At 41.9% G+C, this 23,369-nt stretch overlaps 1 protein-coding gene across 3 annotated transcripts in view; it reads right to left on the bottom strand.

Moving 5' to 3' along the window:
- Positions 1-23,369, bottom strand: part of osbpl3b (oxysterol binding protein-like 3b) — a 218,909-nt gene that overhangs the window by 140,293 nt on the left and 55,247 nt on the right. The window lies entirely within an intron of this gene.

Raw genomic sequence — 23,369 nt, 5'->3', positions numbered from 1 at the left:
CACAGAACAAATATTCAGAGTCAGATTACTTCAGAGATAAATACTGGAGGCCAGAACATTAAGTCACGGTCCTCTGACAACACAGCACAACTGGCAGAAACAGAAGAGGACATACAAAATACCATTACTCAAGTCCAAATCTGTAAATTCAGAATATGGGATGTGTATTAGCATTTGAAAGACAAAAATAATGGTAGTTAGAAGGAATATGTTGGAATAAACTAGAGGAAGAGCTGAAGTGGATGGAGTCACCTTGGAACAAATTGTTTTAGGAGAAGTTACAACAAAAGATGTCAGATTAAACACAAGACTTTGGTATTGTAATCAAGAACAAAGAGAATGCTATGAAGTGATCCGAGAGAAGAAAATCAGTACTTCTGCTGTTTGATTTAAACTAAAATTCTACAGAGATTGCTTCTAAAAAAGCAAATAGAGGCAGCAGAAACAGGGATTGATGTAGGATTAGTCGGATGACTGACCGCACTTACAGTGGATGAGAGAGGATGGTACAAGATACATAAGTGGGCGGCACGGTGGCACAGTGGTTAGCACTGCTGCCTCACAGCAACAGAGATCTGGGTTCAATTCCCGCCTCAGGCGACTGTCTGTGTGGAGTTTGCACGTTCTCCCCGTGTCTGCGTGGGTTTCCTCCGGGTGCTCCGGTTTCCTCCCACAGTCCAAAAATGTGCAGGTCAGGTGAATTGGCCATGCTAAATTGCCCGTAGTGTTAGGTAAGGGGCAAATGTATGGGTGGGTTGCGCTTCGGCGGGTCGGTGTGGACTTGTTGGCCCGAAGGGCCTGTTTCCACACTGTAAAGTAATCTAAAAATAAGTGACATATATCCTGACAGGAGAAGCTACAAGCAGCAGCTGCAGGATTAATAAATTATAGAATATGGTAGAAATGACTGAGATATTGTCCTGATCAGCCAACTAGTCTGCTCATACTTTTTGGGAATAAAAATTGCCATCCTTACCCAGTTTGGGCCATGTGACTCCAGTCTAACAGAATGGTTGACTTCTAACTGCAAAGCAAAATGGCTAAACAAACCACTGAGGAGAATAACTTGAGATTTTGTAAGCCTTCACTAACTGTCCTGCTGGCTTTTTGTTATTAGGCAACAGGATGCATAAACAATGCTATGCTTTTAGCCCGCATGTAACAGCACAAGTGTTACTGGTTCACTATGATCTCGATCTAGGTACTGGTCATGTGGAATCTGGAGCATAATTCCCACAAACAGAATGTTAGCTCTATGATCTATACCAAGCGCAGACAGAAGGGATTAGTTTAATTTGGCACCATGTTTGGTACAACATCATGGGCCGAGGGGCCTGGACCTGTGTGAGGTGAAAGTGAGTATTGCACTTGCTGGAGATCAGAGTTAAGATTAGTGTGCTGCTGGAAAAGCACAGCAGGTCATGGAAGCATCCGAGGAGCAGGAAAACAACGTTTCAGACAAAAGCCCTTCATCAGGAAACATTCCTGATGAAGGGCTTTTGCCTGAAACATCATTTTCCCTGCCCCTCTGATGCTGTCAGACCTGCTGTACTTTTCCAACACAACTCCAATCTTGACCCCGTACCTCTGCTGCACTGTTCTAAGTTCTAATTTTATACAGTAAACACTTTCAGTACTTAAAGCAATTTGCATTTATAATGTGTACGCAACACCACACAAGGTGCTTCTCAGAAATACTACAAAGTTTGACGTAAAATCACATGAGTTATTAGGTCAAATGACCAATCACTTGGTCAAAGTGATAGGTTTGAAGGTTTACCTTAAAAGGAGAAAAATGAGGTGGAAAAGTTGAATGAAGGAATTCCAAAATCTAAATAGCCAAAGACACGACCAACAATGGTGGAGCAATTCAAATCAGGGACGAACAGCACAGAAATATCAAAAGTGCTCGAGGAGGTTGAAGAGATAAGTAGGGTTGAGGCCATGGAGGGTACGCAAACAAGGGTGACAACTGCAAGTATCACAGCTTTGTTTAAGCTGCAAAAGACATTTTGTTAATCGAAGCTGACACTATGAACAGACACAGAAAGTTCAATTTACAGCAACATAAAAATCAATACTCTCCCAGTTACTGCATTTACAGACATTGAACATATATGCTGCCTGCACAAGCTTTCTATTCCTTCAAAAAAAAAAATAGACTTTACACAGTGGCTTCAGTGCTGAGAAGTACTGAGCTAGCTTTGGAACAAGTCAATGGCAACAAAGGAAAATGAGTACGGAGAAGTTTATCAGAAAGTTAGAGGGCAAAATTTGTCTCAGGCAATAATTGCCGATAGCTATTTGGCAGCCCTTTGAACATTGCCTATTGACCTCAATGGAAATTTAAAATTAAGTAGTGTAAAATGGACATGCAAATCATTATCACTCTTGAGAACTGCTGTCAAAAAAAAAGAAACATCCATAGTTTTTGAACAAAGGCAGAAGTCGAACACTATTTAGCAGCAGAAATACAAATTAGCATTTTCAATCAAAATCTTCCTCTATCAGTCCTCTTCATCTGCTTATGAGTAACTTACATCAGCAAAACCAAAGTCATCCATCAGTCATCCTCAGTTCAAACACCTACATGTCCAGATATTGCTTTGCTGGGAGACTTCAGAATTTGATGAACATTTTCAATATACCCAGTAGCTACCTATCTCAAGGATCACCTTTTGGAAAGCAGATCCAGCACAGAATCAGTTGTATGTCTGGACGAGAGCTGTTCAAACCATTCAAAAACTTCGATCTCGGACAAAACAGTCCGTGTTATTTGCACCATATCTGTAGTGCCCCACTGACGTGCATAACTGATGGTAAAGCCACTTGCCCGTGCTCCAGCTTGGAGAGAAGACAATGAAGTATGGTTTCATGATCAATGGTGACCTCCCAGACGCAACAAATGGCAAATTAAAACATTTTGCTGATGTCACTGGTTCCAGCTGAGAAGGATTCTCTGGAACAGCAATTGAGGACTAGAGTCTCATTAATAATCATGGTCAGCCCCATCTTTACCATGCTGGGGAAGTGGCAGAGTCCAAGTGTAGCCACCACAGATGCTGCTTGGGCCCAAAGTGGACAGAGCAGTACACTCTTAAGATCGGAGTTGATCAAAATCTTTAATCAACCCTCTTCTCTCTTTGCTCTATTGCCACATTATGCTGTAGCACAAAGTTCTACAACTATAGCCTCCTTGATAAGCAGAAAACATTCTGTTTAGCTGTTTTCCACATTTTGAAGTTATAAAACAAATCAAGACCCTGTCTGTTCTTCAACTAACAAAAATCTCATTGTTTCATTCCAGGAATAGGTTGTTCTCCCAGTGCCATGGCCAAGAAATACATTTACTGATTCATTTACATCAGAACTATAACACATCTGGGATGGTTGTTACAGCACAATCAGCTCCAGGATATCATTAGGCTCCTTGCACAATAAAAACTTTGGCACAATAAAACTGACTAGTTCTATGCACTCTGCTAATGAGGGGACAAGGAAACCCTGTCTCCTCTCAGACTCAATACACAAAAACCCTATGTACTGCTAATAAACTGGAAGGGAGGGTAGCGCATTTCTAAAGAAAACTATATCAATGGCTCTTACGAATGCACATGTACCAAAAATATAATAGATATGTGCAAACAGAAAAACTGAAATTCAATACTAAAAACGTAAGCTGCTGATGCTTACGCAAAAAAGATTAATTAAAATTTGTACTCAGTTTAATAAATCACAATTTGGGACTGTTCGATCCTGATTATTGCCATAAGTACACTGTTCTCTATTACTGCTTAGCTCCTGCTAAACAATTATTTCACAGTCATAGCAGATGTTTCTCAATTATTACTTTGGGATTAGCACTTGTTATTGCAATTCAGAAACGTGTTCAACACAATCTAGTTGATAAATAGTTTGACAGCATATTGCAGAGTTGTTAATTATCATTTCAGATTAGTTTGACCTATTTTTGTAAAAACAATTATGACAGTTATGCTGCCACAATTATTTGCTGATAGTTTCAATAACTAAGCAACATTAAAATTTAAACAAGAAAGACAACAGGAATCAGGAATTTAAATTAACTTATTTCACTTAATTAAATCCACGAATTCATAGTAAAGTTAATAATCCAAAATTGACAAAAATATTAATAGGTTTGAGAATAATGATACAAAAAAGACAAAAAAAAAGATTCCAATTTAATATTCTAAAATAAATTTTTGCTCAAACCAGCAGCATTAAACCAAAAGATCATTTTACTTATTTTCCAATTTCAAACTATTTGCTCCCTTAAACTGAAAAAAAAGATACAATCCTATCCATCCTATAGATTGTTCTCTGCGCATTTCAATCCCACAGGTCCAAGCAAAAGGTGATTTGTTAACTTGATATAGCACATAGATAACATTAAAAGTTAAAAATCACACAACACCAGGTTTATTTGGAAGCACTAGCTTTCGGAGCGCTGTGCCTTCATCAGGTGGCTGTCAAGGATCAACGCTCCGAATGCTAGTGCTTCCAGTTAAAACTGTTGGACTATACCTGCTGTTGTGCGATTTTTAACTTTGTACACCCCAGTCCAACACCGGCATCTCCAAATCATAAATAACATCGAGTCTGTCACACGTTAACTGGATATATTCTACTTCTCAATTTATGAAATATACTTTTTCAATAACTAAATTTACAGCACAAAAGAAGCCATTTCCCCCAAGTGATCCAAGCCAAATTTGTGCTCCACGTGGACCTGTCATGAGTAGCAATTCTCACAACAGACTGCTTTATTGACTGAGACCACCTGCACTACCACTCACCAGGATATGGGTTTACTACCACCAAGTGAATCTCAAAAGTTCATATGATTATCATCATAATGGGTACTTAAACATTCCTCAGCAATAACCTTTTCAAGTGCGACATGCTAATATAACTGCTTCCCAACCTTTTCCCAATTATTTAGATTATAGATTTGTTTTTCGGATAAATCTTAGCACTCTCTCATCTCCCCACTCAGTCTTGCATTTCACAAATTCACGTGGTCTGGAGTTTTCACTATTATAGGGTCATCGAGATGTACAGCATGGAAACAGACCCTTCGGTCCAACCCGTCCATGCCGACCAGATATCCCAACCCAATCTAGTCCCACCTGCCAGCACCCGATCCATATCCCTCCAAACCCTTCCTATTCATATACCCATCCAAATGCCTCTTAAATGTTGCAATTGTATCAGCCTCCACCACATCCTCTGGCAGCTCATTCCATACACATACCACCCTCTGCGTGAAAATGTTGCCCCTTACGTCTCTTTTATATCTTTCCCCTCTCACCCTAAACCTATGCCCTCTAGTTTTGGATTCCCTCAACCAGGGAAAAGACCTTGTCTGTTTACCCTCTCCATGCCCCTCATAATTTTGTAAACCTCTATAGAAGGTCACCCTTCAGCCTCCGACGCTCCAGGGAAAACAGCCCGAGCCTGTTCAGCCTCTCCCTATAGCTCAAATCCTCTAACCCTGACAACATCCTTGTCAATCTTTTCTGAACCCTTTCAAGTTTCACAACATCTTTCTGATAGGAAAGGCTAAGAGAAAACGTAGGGAGGAGGGACTTGGGGGAGGGGTGTTGGGAATGCGATAGGTGGAAAGAGGTTAAGGTCAGGGTGATAGGCTTTCTAGTCGTTAATATTTGCTTGAAAACATTGACCTGCAATCTTCTCCCGACCTCTCCGCCCCCACCCCATCTCCGGCTATCACCCTCACCTTAACCTCCTTCTACCTATCGCATTCCCAATGCCCCTTCCCCAAGTCCTTCCTCCCTACTTTTTATCTTAGCCTGCTTGGCACACCCTTCTCATTCCTGAAGAAGGGCTTATGCCCGAAACGTCGATTCTCCTGCTCCTTGGATGCTGCATGACCTGCTGTGCTTTTCCAGCAACACACTTTTCAGCTCTGATCTCCAGCATCTGCAGTCCTCACTTTCTCCTCCCAACTCCTGTACTCAATACTCTGACCAATAAAGGAAAGCATACCAAATGCCTTCTTCACTATCCTATCTACCTGCGACTACAGAACAGATCCCTTTCAGACTTGGAAAACTGTTAGGTGGCTGGGTTGAAGACTGTTGACTTTGACTCTTTCCTGATAGTCTGTATCCAAAAGTCCCATGAATCTCATGAACTACCTTCACAGAGGTGATGATGAGATGAAGTGATCTCAGCAACAGCAGTGATTGCATTATGGGTATCACCAACATGTTCACTTTCTCTGTTCTGCAATTTGAGGATTGCTTCTTGCTTACTATGATCTGTGACACTGATACAGAGGGCTCTTCCTGCGAAGATGAAAAATTCTCTGTTCCAACCTTTGCTTCAGAGTCATCTCAGAATCCAATATCAGACTTGAATCTGGTATTACAGTTTGTTTACCAAGCTGCATTGCACTCAGTTACTTCAGCTGAAGTTGTTTCAATCTGTTTAAGTGGGAAATTCTGTTCATTCGCTTTCTAGTCATTAATATTTGCTTGAAAACATTGCTTACAGTCCAAATGCCTTCATTGATTAGGTTAGGTTAGATTCCCTACAGTGTGGAAACAGGCCCTTTGGCTCAACCAGTTCACACCGACCTTCTGAAGAGTAACCCACCCAGACCCATTTCCCTCTGACTAATGTACCTAACAATATGGGCAATTTAACATGGCCAATTCACCTGACCTGCACATCTTTGGACTGTGGAAGGAAACCGGAGCACCCGGAGGAAACCCACGCAGACACGAGGAGAATGTGCAAACTCCACAGTTACCCGAGGCTAGAATTGAACCTGGGACCCTGGTGCTGTGAGGCAGCAGTGCTAACCCAACAATGGAAAACATTTCTGACAACTCTGTATAGTTTCACAATGGGTTATGCTTTCTTCATTGTCTTAGGAGATCCAAGTGCAGTATATCGCTGACCAAGCTCTAGCTATGAACCTGGTGATCCCCAAGAATCCCTATCTTCTGCTGAATGACTTCCTGAAGGGAACCTGGATAACTAAACTCTGATAGTATGCCAGTAATTTGTCCAGGATTGTGAACAACTGTCAGTGTTCAAAGTATGTTTCTCAACCTTTGACAATACCAATGAATGGTGAGATGTTCTTGGTCTCTCTCCAGTCTCTGTGATATCAAATTGAGCCAATTGTGGCTTGCTAGTCATCACCTTTTGTTGTAGCACAAAACAAATTTACTATGCCAACATAGCCAATCTCAATAGATGCTCTCTTCTGTTGGGTTCTGTCATGAGTCTAAGAGACCCAATGAACTCATGTAATGGTCGAATGGTTGTTCCTTGACTGGCTATGCTTTATTCCTGATGAAGGGCTTTTGCCCGAAACGTCGATTTTGAAGCTCCTCGGATGCTGCCTGAATTGCTGTGCTCTTTCAGCACCACTGATCCAGAATCTGGTTTCCAGTATCTGCAGTCATTGTTTTTACCTCGTATTCCTTGGTCTGTTAATCCATGACGAGTTGCTTCTGGAACTGTTATTCTTGACCCCTTTAGTCATTTAAAGAAAAATGGAGAGCAAGACAAGTATTCATTCAAGAGTGAGAATTCTTTACTACAAAATATGTGTCAACTATCTGCTGCCCTTCTGATGGAGAATGGCTGGAAGCATTAGTGCAATCTTCAGTGCTATACACCCTTTAGTTGATACTGCACACACACAGCTGTCCACAGTTGCAGAATCATGGTTGAAAATACATTCTGATAATATAGCCATGCTCACCCAGCTCCAATATCAAAATTGAAATTAGTGAGATAAATATCGACATAACCATCTTCTTGCCAAAAGGCAGAGATCTAGATCACCCATATCTCACAGGAACAGATTAGGTTTTCCTTCTACTATAGACTGTTCTACACCATTAATTTCTGAGGGCAATTATTTGATTTCTTCCTTTTTTGACTGGAACTTTCTTTGATGCATTTCTGAAAATGACCTATTATGTTACAGATAAAGCATTTTTCTGGTGGTGCCTGCTAATGTCTGTGAAGATTCCTTGCTCCAATACACAAGGTATCTGGTACCTGTCCGACTCATGGCACTGCTTTCGCACATCTCTTTTGTATTTTTGACCTTAAGAACCAAGGTGATGAATTACTATTGATTCCCCTGGATGTTAAAGTCTTTGGAGAAATTTTGTGATTGATAAAATAAAGTAGTTTGCATTCAACACAAATTTAAAGTTTTCAAAACAGAGAGTTAACACATCATCCCATCAATCCCAAAAACAGCCCTTAACAGGACTTACATCAGAGATACTTCCCTTCTATGTCATCACTGCAGGACTTAATTTAACTGTGACTTCAATTCCCAAGCTTCAGAATCTGATATTCTTACTCGGGAACATTGAAACAACTGAGCTTAAAGTTTCTCAGCTTTAAATACTGCCGTCAGGATTTTAATCAAACTTTTCCAGTCTGCAAATGTTACTAAACGCCTTACACTGAGATAACCTACTTTAAACAATTCTGAACTATCATTTCCCTTTCTCAGGAGCAGCTACTTTACACATCCAGTTTCAGGTAAGTACCCTGCAGAACTGACCAAAATGACACAAAGAAAAGCTACTTTACCCCAATTAAAAGAAACCAAAATAAATCAATCGCTGGCCCTCTAAACTGGTGCCTAATTCTCAGTTGCTTACTTTGCTTGCAAACTTATCCCATTGTAAACAAAACATCCATTACACTCCTGGAAATCTCTCTCAAACAAAATGTCTTAAAGGAACTTTGAATGATGCTTGGATCACTGGGTCAGCTTCTGAAGTGGGACATGTTCAAGCTGAACCAGTTGCACCTGAACTGGAATGCGTCCATTAGCTTTGCTAGGTTTCTTTGTGCTGTCAGGGAGATTTAAACTAATTTGGCAGTGAGATGAGGCACGGAGTAAATATCAAGTTAGAAGCAAGATTCAATCAGATAAAATCCTAGAAGAAAGTAAGTTTGCAGATGACACCAAAATTGGAGGTGTAGTAGATAGCTAAGAACGTTACCTCAGATTACAACTGCATCTTGATCAGGTGGGCTGAGTACTGGCAGATTGAGTTTAATTTAGATAAATGCGAGATGCTGCATTTTGGAAAGACAAATCAAAGCAGGACTTATACACTTAATGGGAAGGTCCTGGGGAGTGTTGCTGAACAAAGAGACCTTGGAGTGCAGGTTCATAGCTCCTTGAAAGTGGAGTCGCACGTAGATAGGATAGTGAAGGCAGCGTTTGATATGCCTTACTGGTCAGAGTATTGAGTACAGAAGTTGGAAGGTCATGTTGCGGCTGTACGGGACATTGGTTAGGCCATTTTTGGAATATTGTGTGCAATTCTGGTCTCCCTCCTATCGGAAGAATGTTGTGAATCCTGAAAGGCTTCACAAAAGATTTACAAGGATGTTGCCAGGGTCGGAGGATTTGAGCTATAGGGAGAGGCTGAATAGGCTGGGGCTATTTTCCCTGGAGCGTCGCAGGTGGAGGGGTGACCTTACAGAGGTTTATAAAATCATGAGGGACATGGATAAGATAAATAAACAAGGTCTTTTCCCTGGGATCAAAGTCCAGAACGAGAGGGCATAGGTTTAGGGTGAGAGAGGAAAAATTTAAAAGAGACCTAGGGGGCAACATTTTCACAGAAGGTGGTGCATGTATGGAATGAGCTGCCAGAGGAAGTGGTGGAGGCTAGTACAATTACAGCATTTAAAAGGGATCCGCATGGGTATATGAATAGGAAGGGTTTAGAGAGATATGTGCCAAGTGCTGGCAGATGGGACTATATTAGGTTAGGAAATCTGATTGGCACAGATGAGTTGGATCGAAGGGTCTGTGTCCATGCTGTACATCTCTAATGACTCTAAATGCCAGCACAGTCCACTCGGCAGAGAAGTCATGGGCAGCGTAAGGCACATGGGAGGTCCAGAAAGCGGGTAAGATGGATGAACTTTATAGCATTAATCAGCATGTAGAATATGTTGTTGTTGCAATCACTGAAACATGGTTGAAGGAGGGATAGGACTAGCAGCTTAACATTCCAGAGTATGGAAATTTCTGGTGTGGGAGTTAACTCAATGGACTTTGGTCTGAGCGTCCACTGTAGCAAACAGACTTTTGGTTGAACCTACCTGCATTGCCATGGAAACTGATGGATCAATCGGATGCGGCATGATGGGGTGGAGCCACAAGAATGCTCACAAGATGGTACCATTTTTGTGCTGCAGAGGAGGAGTAAAAGTAATGATCCATGCCAAATTGTTATCGTCTACTCCATGCTCCTCGACACAATGCTGGCTTGCAGATCACCTTCCTAGCAGACAGCACAATGTCATCGTGTGGCATCATCAGCAACCTTCTGAGCATTCCTTCCCTTAACCTTCCCACATCATCTTGTTTTCCTCCTTTTTTAAAATTCTCTGAAAAATAATCGAACATTTGTTCTTTGTTCCTTCTTTAATTTGCGCTTGGTTTTATTTGAAAATCCTCCTGTAGCAGGTTAGCTGCTGGCCAATTTCTCAACCATCTTAACTCTGTGCAACATTGCTGATTGGCCACATGTATTTGCCAGGGCCCATAATGGTTGCTTCTCAACCCCCAATTAAAGGTAGAACTTGTATTGCTTAAAGCTGGCCAACACCTATGAAAGGGCTGGTGCATTGTGGTTGAACGAGATCTTCATAATTATGCAGGAAGTGAATCTGACTCAAGAAACATTGAAGAATGGTACAGCTTGGGAGAAAATGGCCTTCAAGGTTTTTGAAACTGCCAATGGATGCTGTGTTGGAGGATGGAGAACAGAGGAGAAACCTTCCCTGGTCATCTAGTGGTTAGAATTCAACACTTGCACCACTGTAGCCCAGGTTCAGTTCTCAGTCAGGGTTGGCATGGTGCCTCAATGATTAGCACTGCAGCCTCACAGCGCCAGGGACCCAGGTTCGATTCTATCCTCAGGTGACAGTCCATGTAGAGATTGGATGATTTCCCTGTGTCTGCATAGGTTTCCACTGTGTGCTCCAGTTTCCTCCCACATTGCAAAAATGTGCAACTTCGGTGGATTAGATTAGATTAGATTCCCTACAGTATGGAAACGGGCCCTTCAGCTCAACAAGTCCACACCGACTCTCTGAAGAGTAACGCACCCAGACCTGTTTCCCCCTGTCTCATGCATCTAACACTATGGACTATAAGGATGGCCAATTCACCTGGCCTGTAAATGTTTGAATTGTGGGAGGAAACCAGAGCATCCGGAGGAAACCCACGCAGACACAGGGAGAATGTCTGTGTGGAGTTTGTACAGTCGCCCAAGGCTGGAATTGAACCTGGGTCCCTGGCGCTTGAGGCAGCAGTGCTAACCACTGAGCCACTATGCATGCTTTGACCGTGCTAAATTGCACATATTGTCCAGGGAAGTGCAAGCTAGATGGGTGAGCCATCGGAAATGCAGTGTTGCAGGGATTAGTGGGGGTGTGTGGAATGAGTCTGATGGAATGCTGTTTAGAAGATCGGTGTGGATTCATTGGGTTGAATGGCCTGCTTCCACATGGTAGGGATTCTATGGACCTGTACCTGCAGAGGTCAGTAGGCTCTCCAGACATGAGCTCAAGGCAGTGGACACATTGTTATGGGGATTATAGTCAGTAGTTTTACAGTATGTTGCCATACTGCAGAATGTTTAATAATTTCATGTGAATGGTCAAGGTCCGTAAACACATCTCATAAATCCTAAATCTCAGGTACACCATAATTCATCACACCACTCATCACTAATTTTCTGTCAGTTTTGATCAATTAGGAATCATACCTGACATGCATAGATTCTGCCGCATCTTCATATTTTTAGCATTTTCAGCAACCCCACAAGCTCATTCCTGAGTTTGCAACCACTGCTCGTACAAACATGTGACTCAAAAAGATTTCCCCGCAGTTACATTTCTTGGAGGCACTGTCGCCCACAATCAGAGGCAGGAGGAGCTACGTGGAGGGGGACCAATGCTACATCTCCTAATCCACACGGCAGAAATTGTTCTGACCATTCCTGGATTGACCACTGTTGAGACTGTACCAGCAAAGGGTCTTAAGTCATCCATTTAAGCTGACAGGCAGGATTCTCATACTTAATTCTTCTTTTCAATTTTCAACATCCTCCTCACCCCCAATCTACATCTCTTATTCTTACAGCTGCACCCTCCTCTGCTGGAACATAGCCTTGTGCCTTTTACCCCAATACCTATGCTGTTCCAGCTGGAGGAAAACCAAGGTGACAGTGGTGATGAATACACATTGTCACTGGGTATTTGCAGCCACCAGCTTAGATACACTGTAATTATCTTAGAGAGTAGCATAGAGGGAGGATCAACACTAGCAAGCTACAAAGCCAATCAAAGCAGAGTGTAAAGATGGCACAAATACGAGATTACCAGAAGGCAAATGTTTAAGTTTTGCAAAGGACTCAGATTCACTTCCTGCATAATTATGACGATCTCGTTCAACCACAATACACCAGCCCTTTCATAGGTGTTGGCCAGCTTTAAGCAATTCAAGTTCTACCTTTAATTGGGGGTTGAAAAGCTACCATTATGGGCCCTGGCAAATACATGTGGCCAATCAGCAATGCTGCACAGAGTTAACATGGTGGAGAAATTGGCCAGCAGCTAACCTGCTACAGGAGGATTTTCAAATAAAACCAAGCACAAACTAAACAAGGAACAAAGAACAAATGTTCAATTACTTTTCAGAGAATTTTAAAAAAAGGAGAAAAACAATATGATGTGGGAAGGTTAAGGGAAGGAATTCCAAAGTTTAGAGCCTTGACAGTTGAAGGCATGGGCAGCATGGTAGAAAGATTAAAAAATGGAAACACATTAGAGGTGTACACTTACGCTGGAGGCTTGAGGGGCTGGGTGAGATTTCACAACTATGGAGTGACAAAACAATGGATAGATTCAAAAAAATTAGCTTGAAAATTTAAAAAATGCTTAACTGGGAGCCAATGTGAGCGAGTGATGACAGGCACTATGCGTGAAATGAAACTGACGGCAGGTTTGAGGTTTATGGCACCTCAGGTTTATGAAGTACCCAAATGTGGGGAGTTGGTCAGGCGTGTGTTGGGACAGTCAGGTACTGCAAACCTCCCTTCTGTGGTCATTATACATCCGGGAATTCGTACAGTGCAATGTGCTACAAGATTGGTTTCATCAGAAACCTTGTAAATAAGGCCCCTGCCACCTGTTCACTGTGCAAATTTGATGTTGAGATAAGGTGCATTGAAGCCATTCTGCATGATGATGGCTTCAATGATAAGATCACTTCTGTCTGACTGTATGAAAGCTGTACGACTCATATCAAATAGAACATCCCTTGGCTTTTTGCAGCAAACAAAGTAGTGATCACACTGAACCAGCCCATGCTCCTGTCCAACATTAGAGGAGATTCTTTAATTTAAGAACATTTACTGGCTAATCCTCACCATGCAAAGAAATACACCGTCAATCAAGTTAGGATTGTCAATCAGGCTTGCAATTAGATGTGCAATGGAAACTATGTAAATTAATACAACGGGCCGTGTTTTTACAGAGACAACATGGTAGCTTTCAATACCATACGATACATACATTCCCCACAACAAACAAAGTCCACAAGACAACCAATCAGTATAAATATTGACTTTCCCCTTCATTTCACATTCTTTTAAATTGTCCTTATGAAGTGCAAGGTAAAAAGCTGAAATAAAAATGTCTTTTTCCACAATACTCAAGTATTCTCCTACCAAACAACCAACTATTTAAACAAAACTAGAAAATACACAAAAAAGATTAGAGAGATGCAACTTACATACTTCATAACATATTTTTCAATTTATATTCAAATTCATGATTCCATAATCACACAACGTACAATCAAATTACAAGTTGACATCACTAGCATTTGTGAAATATATAAACAATATTCCCAAACTCAACATACAATGAAGTTGTGTAAAGAATTAACAAATAAATTGAATAAACAAATAAATTAATATCAATTAAACTGATGGGATACATTTCTTCGACATGAATAAATACTTCCTCCAAGTTTATTTCAGAAATAACAGTGCCATTTGATGTGACAAATCTCTCATTGTGTTCAGATTCTTTTCTCACATATATAATGCCAGTACCAGCAGCACAACGTAATATTGGAATTATCTGCATAGTTCCAAGTGCACTACAGCTAGCCATAGTTGCGCTCCAACAAAACTTCGCAAGTAGAAAATTGCTTAGTAGAACAAATGAGGCCTATGGGAAAAATAGAGTTGGGGCACGCCAGGAAAAACTATCACTCATGATTGCCCAAAAATCTCTAATAAAGTATAGCACACTTTGAATGAAGGTACAAATCATATTTACCAATGAAACAAAAGTAGTTTAACATAGCACATTTTAAAAAATTGTTAATGCAGGGGCAGACGGACATCATGGTAAGATAGACTCCCTCATTTCTGTTAAGCGAGCTATATCACATATTCTCTCCTGACACTCAAATGCTTTATAATATCTCACTTCTCTTCCACTGTTACAGTCTTTCGTTTGCGTTCACCACCTGCAATTCTATCACCAAGATACTTCTTGCTAACATTCTTGTCACTATTCTCCCCATGTTTTTCTTTAAAAAAAAGGGATAATCTAGGAGTAGAGTCATAGAGGTGTACAGCACAGAAACACACCCTTTGGTCCAACTCATCCATGCCGACCAGATATCCCAACCTAATCTAGTCCCACTTGCCAGCACCTGGCCCATATCCTGATGCGGGGCTTATGCCCGAAACATCAATTCTCCTCCGCCTTGGATGCTGCCTGACTTGCTGTGCTTTTCCAGCACCACACTCTCGACCCTGGCCCATATCCCTGCAAACCCTTCCTATTCATATACCCATCCAGATGCCTTTTAAATGTGGCAATTGTACCACCAATTCCTCTGGCAGCCCATTCCATACACACACTACCCTCTGTGTGAAAAAGTTGCCCCTTAAGTCTCTTTTATATCTTTCCCCTCTCACCCTAAACCTATGCCCTCCAGTGCTGGACCGCCGCACCCCAGGGAAAAGACCTTGTCTATTTATTCCATCTACACCCCTCATGATTCTTTAAACCTCTATAAAGTCACCCCTCAGCCTCCGATGCTCCAGGGAAAACAGCCATAGCCTAATTAACCTCTCCCTATAGCTCAAATCCTCCAATCCTGCAAATCATTTCTGAACCCTTTCAAGTTTCACAACATCCTTCCGATAGGAAGGAGACTAGAATTGCACACAATATTCCAAACGTGGCCTAACCAATGTACTGTACAGGCACAACATGACCTCCCAACTCCTATGCTCAATATTCTGACCAATAAAGGAAAGCATAGCAAATGCTGCCTTCACTATCCTACTTACCTGTGACTCCACTTTCAAGGAGCTATGAACCTGCACTCCAAGGTCTCTTTGTTCAGCAACACTCCCTATGACCTTACAACTAAGTGTATAAGTCCCGCTAAGAATTGCTTTCCCAAAATGCAGCGGCTCACATTTATCTAAATTAAACTCCATCTGTCACTTCTCAGCCCATTGACCCATCTGATCAAGATCCCGTTGTAATCTGAGGTAACCTTCTTCACTGTTAACTACACCGCCAATTTTGGTGTCATCTGCAAACTTACTAACTATACCTCTTATGCTCACATCCAAACCATTTATATAAATGATGAAAAATAGTGGACCCAGCAACGATCCTTGTTGCACTCCACTGGTCACAGGTCTCCAGTCTGAAAAACAACCCTCCACCACCACCCTCTGTCTTCTACCTTCAAGTAAGTTCTGCACTCAAATGGCTAGTTCTCACTATATTCCATGAGAACCTTGCTCACCAGTCTCCCATGGGGAACCTTGTCGAATGCCTTACTTAAGTCCATATAGATCACCACTCTACCCTCATCAATCCTCTGTTACTCTTCAAAAATCTCAATCAAGTTTCTGAGACATGATTTCCTACGCACAAAGCCACGTTGACTATCTCTTGCCTTTCCAAAGACATGTACATTCTGTCCCACAGGATTCCTCAAGATCTCCAGCACTTCCTCCTCTGCAATATGGACACTTTCAAAATGTCACCATCTATTTCCCTACATTGTATATCTTCCATGTCCTTCTCCACAGTAAACACGGATGCAAAATACTCGTTACATTTCTACCCCATCTCGTGCGGCTCCACACAAAGGCTGCCTTGCTGATCTTTGAGGGGCTCTATTCACTCCCTAATTACCCTTTTGTCCTTAATGTATTTGTAAAAACCCTTTGGATTCTCCTTAACTCTATTTGCCAAAGCTATCTCATGTCCCCTTTTTGCCCTCCTGATTTCTCCCTTAAGTATACTCCTCCTGTCTTTATACTCTAAGGATTCACTCGATCTATCCTGTCTATACCTGACATATGCTTCCTTCTTTTTCTTAACCAAACGCTCAATTTCTTTAGCCATCCAGTATTTCCTACACCTACCAGCCTTTCCTTTCATCCTGAAGGCTTCCCATTTTCCAGCCGTCCCTTTACCTGCGAACATCTGTCCCCAATCAGCTTTTGAAAGTTCTCGCCTAATACCGTCAAAATTAGCATTCCTCCAATTTAGAACATCAACTTTGAGATCTGGTCTATCCTTTTGCCATCACTATTTTAAATCTAATAGAATTATGTTCGCTGGCCCCAAAGTACTCCCCCACTGACACCTCAGTCACCTGCCCTGCCTTATTTCCCAAGAGCAGGTCAAGTTTTACACTTTCTCCAGTAGGTACATCATATACTGAATCAGAAAGATTTCTTGCACACACTTAACAAATTCCTCTCCATCTAAGGAGAAAGTGAGGACTGCAGATGCTGGAGATCAGAGTCGAAAATGTGTTGCTGGAAAAGCGCAGCGGTCAGGCAGCATCCAAGGAGCAGGAGAATCGACGTTTCGGGCATGAGCCCTTCTTCAGGATTCCTGAAGAAGGGCTCATGCCCGAAACGTCGATTCTCCTGCTCCTTGGATGCTGCCTGACCTGCTGCGTTTTTCCAGCAACACATTTTCGGCTCCTCTCCATCTCAACCCTTAACACTATGGCAATCCCAGTCTATGCTTGGAAAGTTAAAATCCCCTACCATAACCACCCTATTATTCCTACAGATAGCTGATATCTCCTTACAAGTTTGTTTCTCAATTTCCCTCTGACTATTAGGGGGTCTATAATACAATTCCAATAAGGTGATCATCCCTTTCTCATTTCTCCGTTCCACCCAAGTAACTTCCCTGGGTCTATTTCCGGGAATATCCTCCCTCAGTACAGCTGTGATGCTATCCCTTACCAAAAATGCCACTCCCCCTCCTCTCTTGCCTCCCTTTCTATCCTGCCTGTTGCATTTGTATCCTGGAACATTAAGCTGCCAGTCCTGCCCATCCTTGAGCCATGTCTCTGTAATTGCTATGATATCCCAGTCCCATGTTCCTAACCATTCCCCGAGTTCATCTGCCTTCCCGGTTAGCCCCCTTGCATTAAAATAAATGCAGTTTAATTTCATCAGTCCTACCTTGTTCTCTGCTTTGTCCCTGCCTGCCCTTACTGTTTGACTCACTTCTTTTCTCAACTGTACCCTGTCTCAGATTGATCTCCCTCCTCATTATCTCCCTTGGTCCTACCCCACCCTCTACCTTACTGGTTTAAATCCTCCCGAGCACCTCTAGCAAATCTCCCTGCAAATATATTCATCCCCTTCAATTCAGGTGCAATCCGTTCTTCTTGTATAGGTCACTTCTATCCCAGAAGAGATTCCAACGATCCAAAAATGTGAATTGTTCACCCATACACCAGCTCCTCAGCCTTGCATTCATCTGCTCTATCCTCCTATTCCTGCCCTCACTAACTCATAGCACTGGGAGTAATCCAGATATTACTACTCTTGAGGACCTCCTTTTTTAAATTCTTGCCTAACTCTCTTATACTCTCTCTTCAAAATCTCATCCTTTTCCCTTCCTAAATCATTGGCTCCAGCGTCTACAATGACCTCCTGCTGGGCCCTCTGCCCTTGAGAACATTCTGCACCCTCTCCGAGACATCCTCGATCCTGGAAACAGGGAAGCAAAACACCATTCTGATTTTTCGTGTTGGCCACAGAAATGTCTGTCTGTACATCGGACTAGAGAGTCTCCTAACACAATTGATCTCTTGGACCCCAACGTACCCCTCATTGCAGTAGAGCCAGCCTCAATACCAGAAACTTAGCTGTTTGTGCTACATTGCCCCGAGAGTCCATCATCTCCTACATTTTCCAGAACAACATACTTGTTTGAAATGGGGATAGCCACAGAAGACTCCTGCACTATCTGCCTTCGCCTGCTTACCTTTCCTGGAGTTAACCCATCTATGTGGCTGTATCGCAACATTTCTCCCTTCCTTTAAGTGCCATCAATCACACCCTCTTGCTCTTGTAAACTCCTCACTGCCTCTGTCGTTCTGACTGATTCATTCAATCTGATAGCATTCGCAACTAATGGCATTTATTGCAGATATAATCCTCAGTAACACAAACTCTCCCTGAACTCCCACACCCAACAAGAGGAGCATATCACTCTACTCAGGGCCATTTTTGCTTCTTCCAATCTGCAGACCCAGAAAATAGCATCATCTTAATCCTCTGCAAAACACTGCTCCTGACTAACTTAATACTTATAGCTTATATTTTTAAGTTTAATTAAGAGACATATCTCAATAAAACATATAATCAAGGAAGAACTCTACTCACTACTGTAGATTTACAGCAAGGTCATGCTTAAAACTATTCACTTATCTGTCTCTGTGCTGTGACCACTCCCAAACAGGTTCCTCCAAGATCAGTTGTGAATTTCACTGTTTGTTAATATTCCTGGATGCACTCCGATGTCCAGCGATACATGAATTCAACAGCAAAGGCAGTTACTGCGTAGGTTCACTGCTGTGTCAGTTAGCAGTGTGGGTTTTTCTCTCTCCTCGTTCTCTCCCTCTCTCCCCTGCACTGACCTCACTATGTGCTGCTCTTGTCTGCACCCCTCCCTTTTAAAAGTGCTGTTATTTTGACTATATTTCCTCCAAAGTTCCAAAACAATGCAACAGCACATAAAACAGTAATGGTTGCTCCTGGAATTTGAGGAAATCACTTCCAACACCTAAAATACCTCAAAAAAAAAGGAGCAGCCTGTTACAGCCAGAAATTTTTCCTGTCCTCCATCATGGATTACCCAGAATCCTAGCATACCTTTCACAGGAAGCTGCTCAATGTATCTCTTTCAGAAAGCTGCTCTGCCAACAGCTGACAATGGCACATGCACAGAACTGCACTGACATCAGCACATGAATGGCGCAGAGACTTTGGCGCGGATATCGGAGCACATGCCAAACAAAGCTCGTGAAACGATCACCGCAGGAATCACACTATTGTGGACAGAGGTAAGCGAGGTCGAAAATACTGTTCCTTAATTCCTTGGCGACATTATAAGCAAATTACTCTGCTGGAATGCATGTTATCTGAGAACTACCTGTACAGATGTTTTATAACCAATTAATAACTTTTTTTATGTCGTTACAATTGTAATCGAAATAACTCTAACAAATGTTTCAACTTACCATAAACAACATTCCTAACAGGAATGCAAACAGCGATAAGTGACTGAGTTCCACATCTATGATCAGTTTCCTGGTATCCTGGCTATGCTGTATATTTAGATTAGATTAGATTCCCTACAGTGTGGAACGGGCCCTTCAGCCCAACAAGTCCACACCGACCCTCCGAAGAGCAACCCACCCAGACCCATTACCCTACATTCACCCCTCACTAATGCACCTAACACTACTGGCAATTTAGCATGGCCAATTCACCTAACCTGCACATCTTTGGACTGTGGGAGGAAACCCACGCAGACACTGGGAGAATGTGCAAACTCCACATAGACAGTCTCCCGAGGCTGGAATTGAACCTGGGACCCTGGCGCTGTGAGGCAGTAGTGCTAACCACTGAGCCACCGTGCCGCCCATCATATTATTTGTGTTTCTAATCTAGTCACAGATAACCTTACTCAATAAAAAAAGCAGTCTGCTATTGAAGTTTCACTTGATCTCCCCCCAACATTCACAGTCCTTCAATGAGCAAGAAAAAAAGTTTCCAGCATCAAGTTAAAACATGTTGCTCAATTTTACTCCTGAATGACCTAGCTGTAAGCTGACAAGTTCTTGCAAGTCTGTCAGAGAGAATCTCTTCTCTGCATCTTCTTGGTTTGTAATTTTAACCCCTTCAGCCATCCAAAGACTAGGGAATATAAGACCATTCATGAAATTCATTCTCACTACCTTTTACCTCTGGTATTATTCTGTACTGCTCCATAGCTAGAGAAACCTATCTGTACTCAGGCACTGTGCCCAGAACAGAACACAAGACGAATTTGTTCAAAAGTTCTGTACAACTGAGGCATAACTTTCTCTTTGTATTTCAATACTTGAGATAAGGGTCAACATTCCAATAGGCTTTTTACTTAGATTACTTACAGTGTGAAAACAAACCCTTCCACCCAACAAGTCCACACCGACCCGCTGAAGCGCAACCCACCCAGACCCATTCCCCTACATTACCCCTTCACCTACCTCTACGGGCAATTTAGCATGGCCAATTCACCTCACCTGCACATTTTTGGACTGTGGGAGGAAACCCACGCAGACCGGGGGAGAATGTGCAAACTCCACACAGTCAGTCAGTCTCTGGCGCTGTGAGGCAGCAGTGCTAACCACTGTGCCACATTTTGTACTAATCACTTATGCATCAGCTATTTCTAATTTGTGTACTTAGTCACTGTGTCCATTTTTTCATCATTTGAAAATTCTAATTCATTTATCTCAAATCCAAAGTGCGTGACCTCACTTCTCTACACTGAATACCATCTGCCATGGTTCTGTAAACGGAGTAAATCTGGCCACAGCCCTTTGAGCTTCCTCCCTACTTACACAATATGCTGCTCCGCAGTAAAATCTGCCTATAGCAAAAACCTGGAGAAAGCATTCGAAGGTTAAATATCAGTGAAAAGCTAAGGACACAGTACAAATCGCTGGGAAACACCATTTCCCACATCTTACCAACATAACACGCACACACACATCAACGGAGTACTGAAACTACAGTGATAGCGGTTAGGAAAGGGATTCTTTTCCAAAAGTATCATTAAGATATATTAAGATGGGTGACGTTTAAAAGACCAGAATTAGGGGACCACAGTTATCTTGGAGGCCTGTAAAGCTGGATGAGATTGCAGAATTTGGGAGGATCAAGACAATGGAGGGATTAAAAAATGAGCATGAGGAGTTAAAACTGACTGAAGATTTTAAAATGGAGACATTGCCGAACTAGGTGCCAATTTAAATCAGTGCATGCAGGCATAACTCATGGACGGAGACTGCTGCAGATTAGAATTCAAACAATAGAGTTTTAGGTGACCTCAAGTTTATAGAGGACTGAACGTGGGAAGTTGATCAGCAATGTGTTAAAACAGTAATGTCTAGAGATAGCGAAGGATCAGTGTTCCAACAGCAGGTAAGGCTCTGAACAGGCAGCGTCAGACAACATTTTCCAGTGCAGGTCTGATTGGAAGCTTATCTTGGCATCAAATACAACACCAAAAGTTATGTATAGTCTGGTTCAGCATCAGATATTTACCAGAGAGGGGTTGTGGTTGATGGCTAAGCAACATAGCATTCAGCAGGGTCAAAATAAATGGTTTCAGTTTTCCAATAGTCAATTTTGCAGGGAACTTTGTCTGATGTCCATTATAGTGTAAAACAAACAGTGTGACAGTGTACAGACAGCACAGGGGTCATGAAAGGCAGTAGTATGGTAGTGCTAGGTGTCAATGTGATTGGAAATATGAGATTAGTTATTATTGAAAGGTATCTTAAAGAGGAATGCAATGAAATCTCAACACTATTAGTTACAGGATTTTCAGGGAGAATAGTTACAGGATTTTCAGTGGGAGTAGAAAAAGGAGGGGTGATTGTAAAATTGGTCGAAGAAACAAAGCATATCATCCCTTCTCAGATAATAAGTAAGAGGAGCATCAAATGAAACTACACAAGTTGAACTGAGTAACAAAAATAAGCAATAATCAGACTGATGTGATACAACAAATCCCAAATTAGTCAGAGAGAGGTGGAAGAGCAAATTGCTGAGAAGGGAAGGAACGTAAAGGATTGTATTGGTAGGGAATTTCAACTATCCTCACGTTAACTAGAATAAATTGAATATGAAAAAAAGATGGGGCAGTGCTCTGGGCTTCATTTTAGGACAAAAACTAGTCAGATGGAAGGTGTTATCAGGAGAAAAAGATATTTTAGCGACAGTTATATTTAATATAGTTGCAAGAAAAGATATAGATAGACCAAGAGTGAAAGTTTTGCACTGGGGAAAAGCAAATAAGACAGTGGCACAACAATAGTGAAGCAGATTCTGAACAAATATGTCACCACAAAAAAAAGGGTGCGACACTCTAATCTAGACTGGCCAAGCAGATGTATGCAAGAGGAGGTTGGATCTCCTGCATACCACAAAGGTAATAGGCACCTCTGACTCACTGCAAATGGATAAGATTAAAGATTAAGGATATTAAGAATGTCACAAAAGATCTGACTGGTTGTGCAGCTGGAGAAGATTACACAGGTAGAGAAAGGAAACCACAGAGGAGGTGTGAAAACAAAGATGAGAATTTTAAAAGTTAGACTTTGTTTAACCTGGAGCCAAACATAGGACGGTGACTATGTGGATGCCAAAGGGGACAGAATCTGGTATGAATAAAGACAAAGATACAGCTTTAGGCTACCTCAGAGCATAGAGACCAGCCAAAGGCACACTGGAATATTCAAGACAAATGGTAACATAAGGCTTAGAAGAAGATTCCAGCAGATGAGTTGGTAAGGGTGAACTTCAGCAGCATGTGAGAAGGAAGTATGCAGTCTTAAAGATGATGCAAATACAGTCAGAAGATCTCCTTGGGTTCAAATATAACATCAAATTTACAAATTATCTAGGTTCATCTCACACTGTTGCTTGGCAGATGAACATAGGAACAGGAGCAGGCCATTCAGCCTCAGCCTGTACCACCATTCAGTGGGAACATGGCTGATCTGTGGCCGAACTCCATATCTCTTTGGACCATATCCCTTAATATCTGTGCTTAACAAGAAAGAATTATCTATCTCTGACCGAGAACTAACTACTGATCCACTGTCATTTGTGGCAGAGAGTTCCAAACATTTACCAGCTTGCATGTTAGAAGTGCTTCCTAACATCGCT

This window comes from Chiloscyllium plagiosum, unplaced genomic scaffold (assembly GCF_037043375.1).
Source record: "Chiloscyllium plagiosum isolate Xiang-an unplaced genomic scaffold, Cpla_swu_hap1 HiC_scaffold_5, whole genome shotgun sequence".
Taxonomy (NCBI): domain Eukaryota; kingdom Metazoa; phylum Chordata; class Chondrichthyes; order Orectolobiformes; family Hemiscylliidae; genus Chiloscyllium; species Chiloscyllium plagiosum.
The sequence above is the reverse complement of the archived record's forward strand: the minus strand, read 5'-3'. Positions and strand labels throughout refer to the sequence as shown.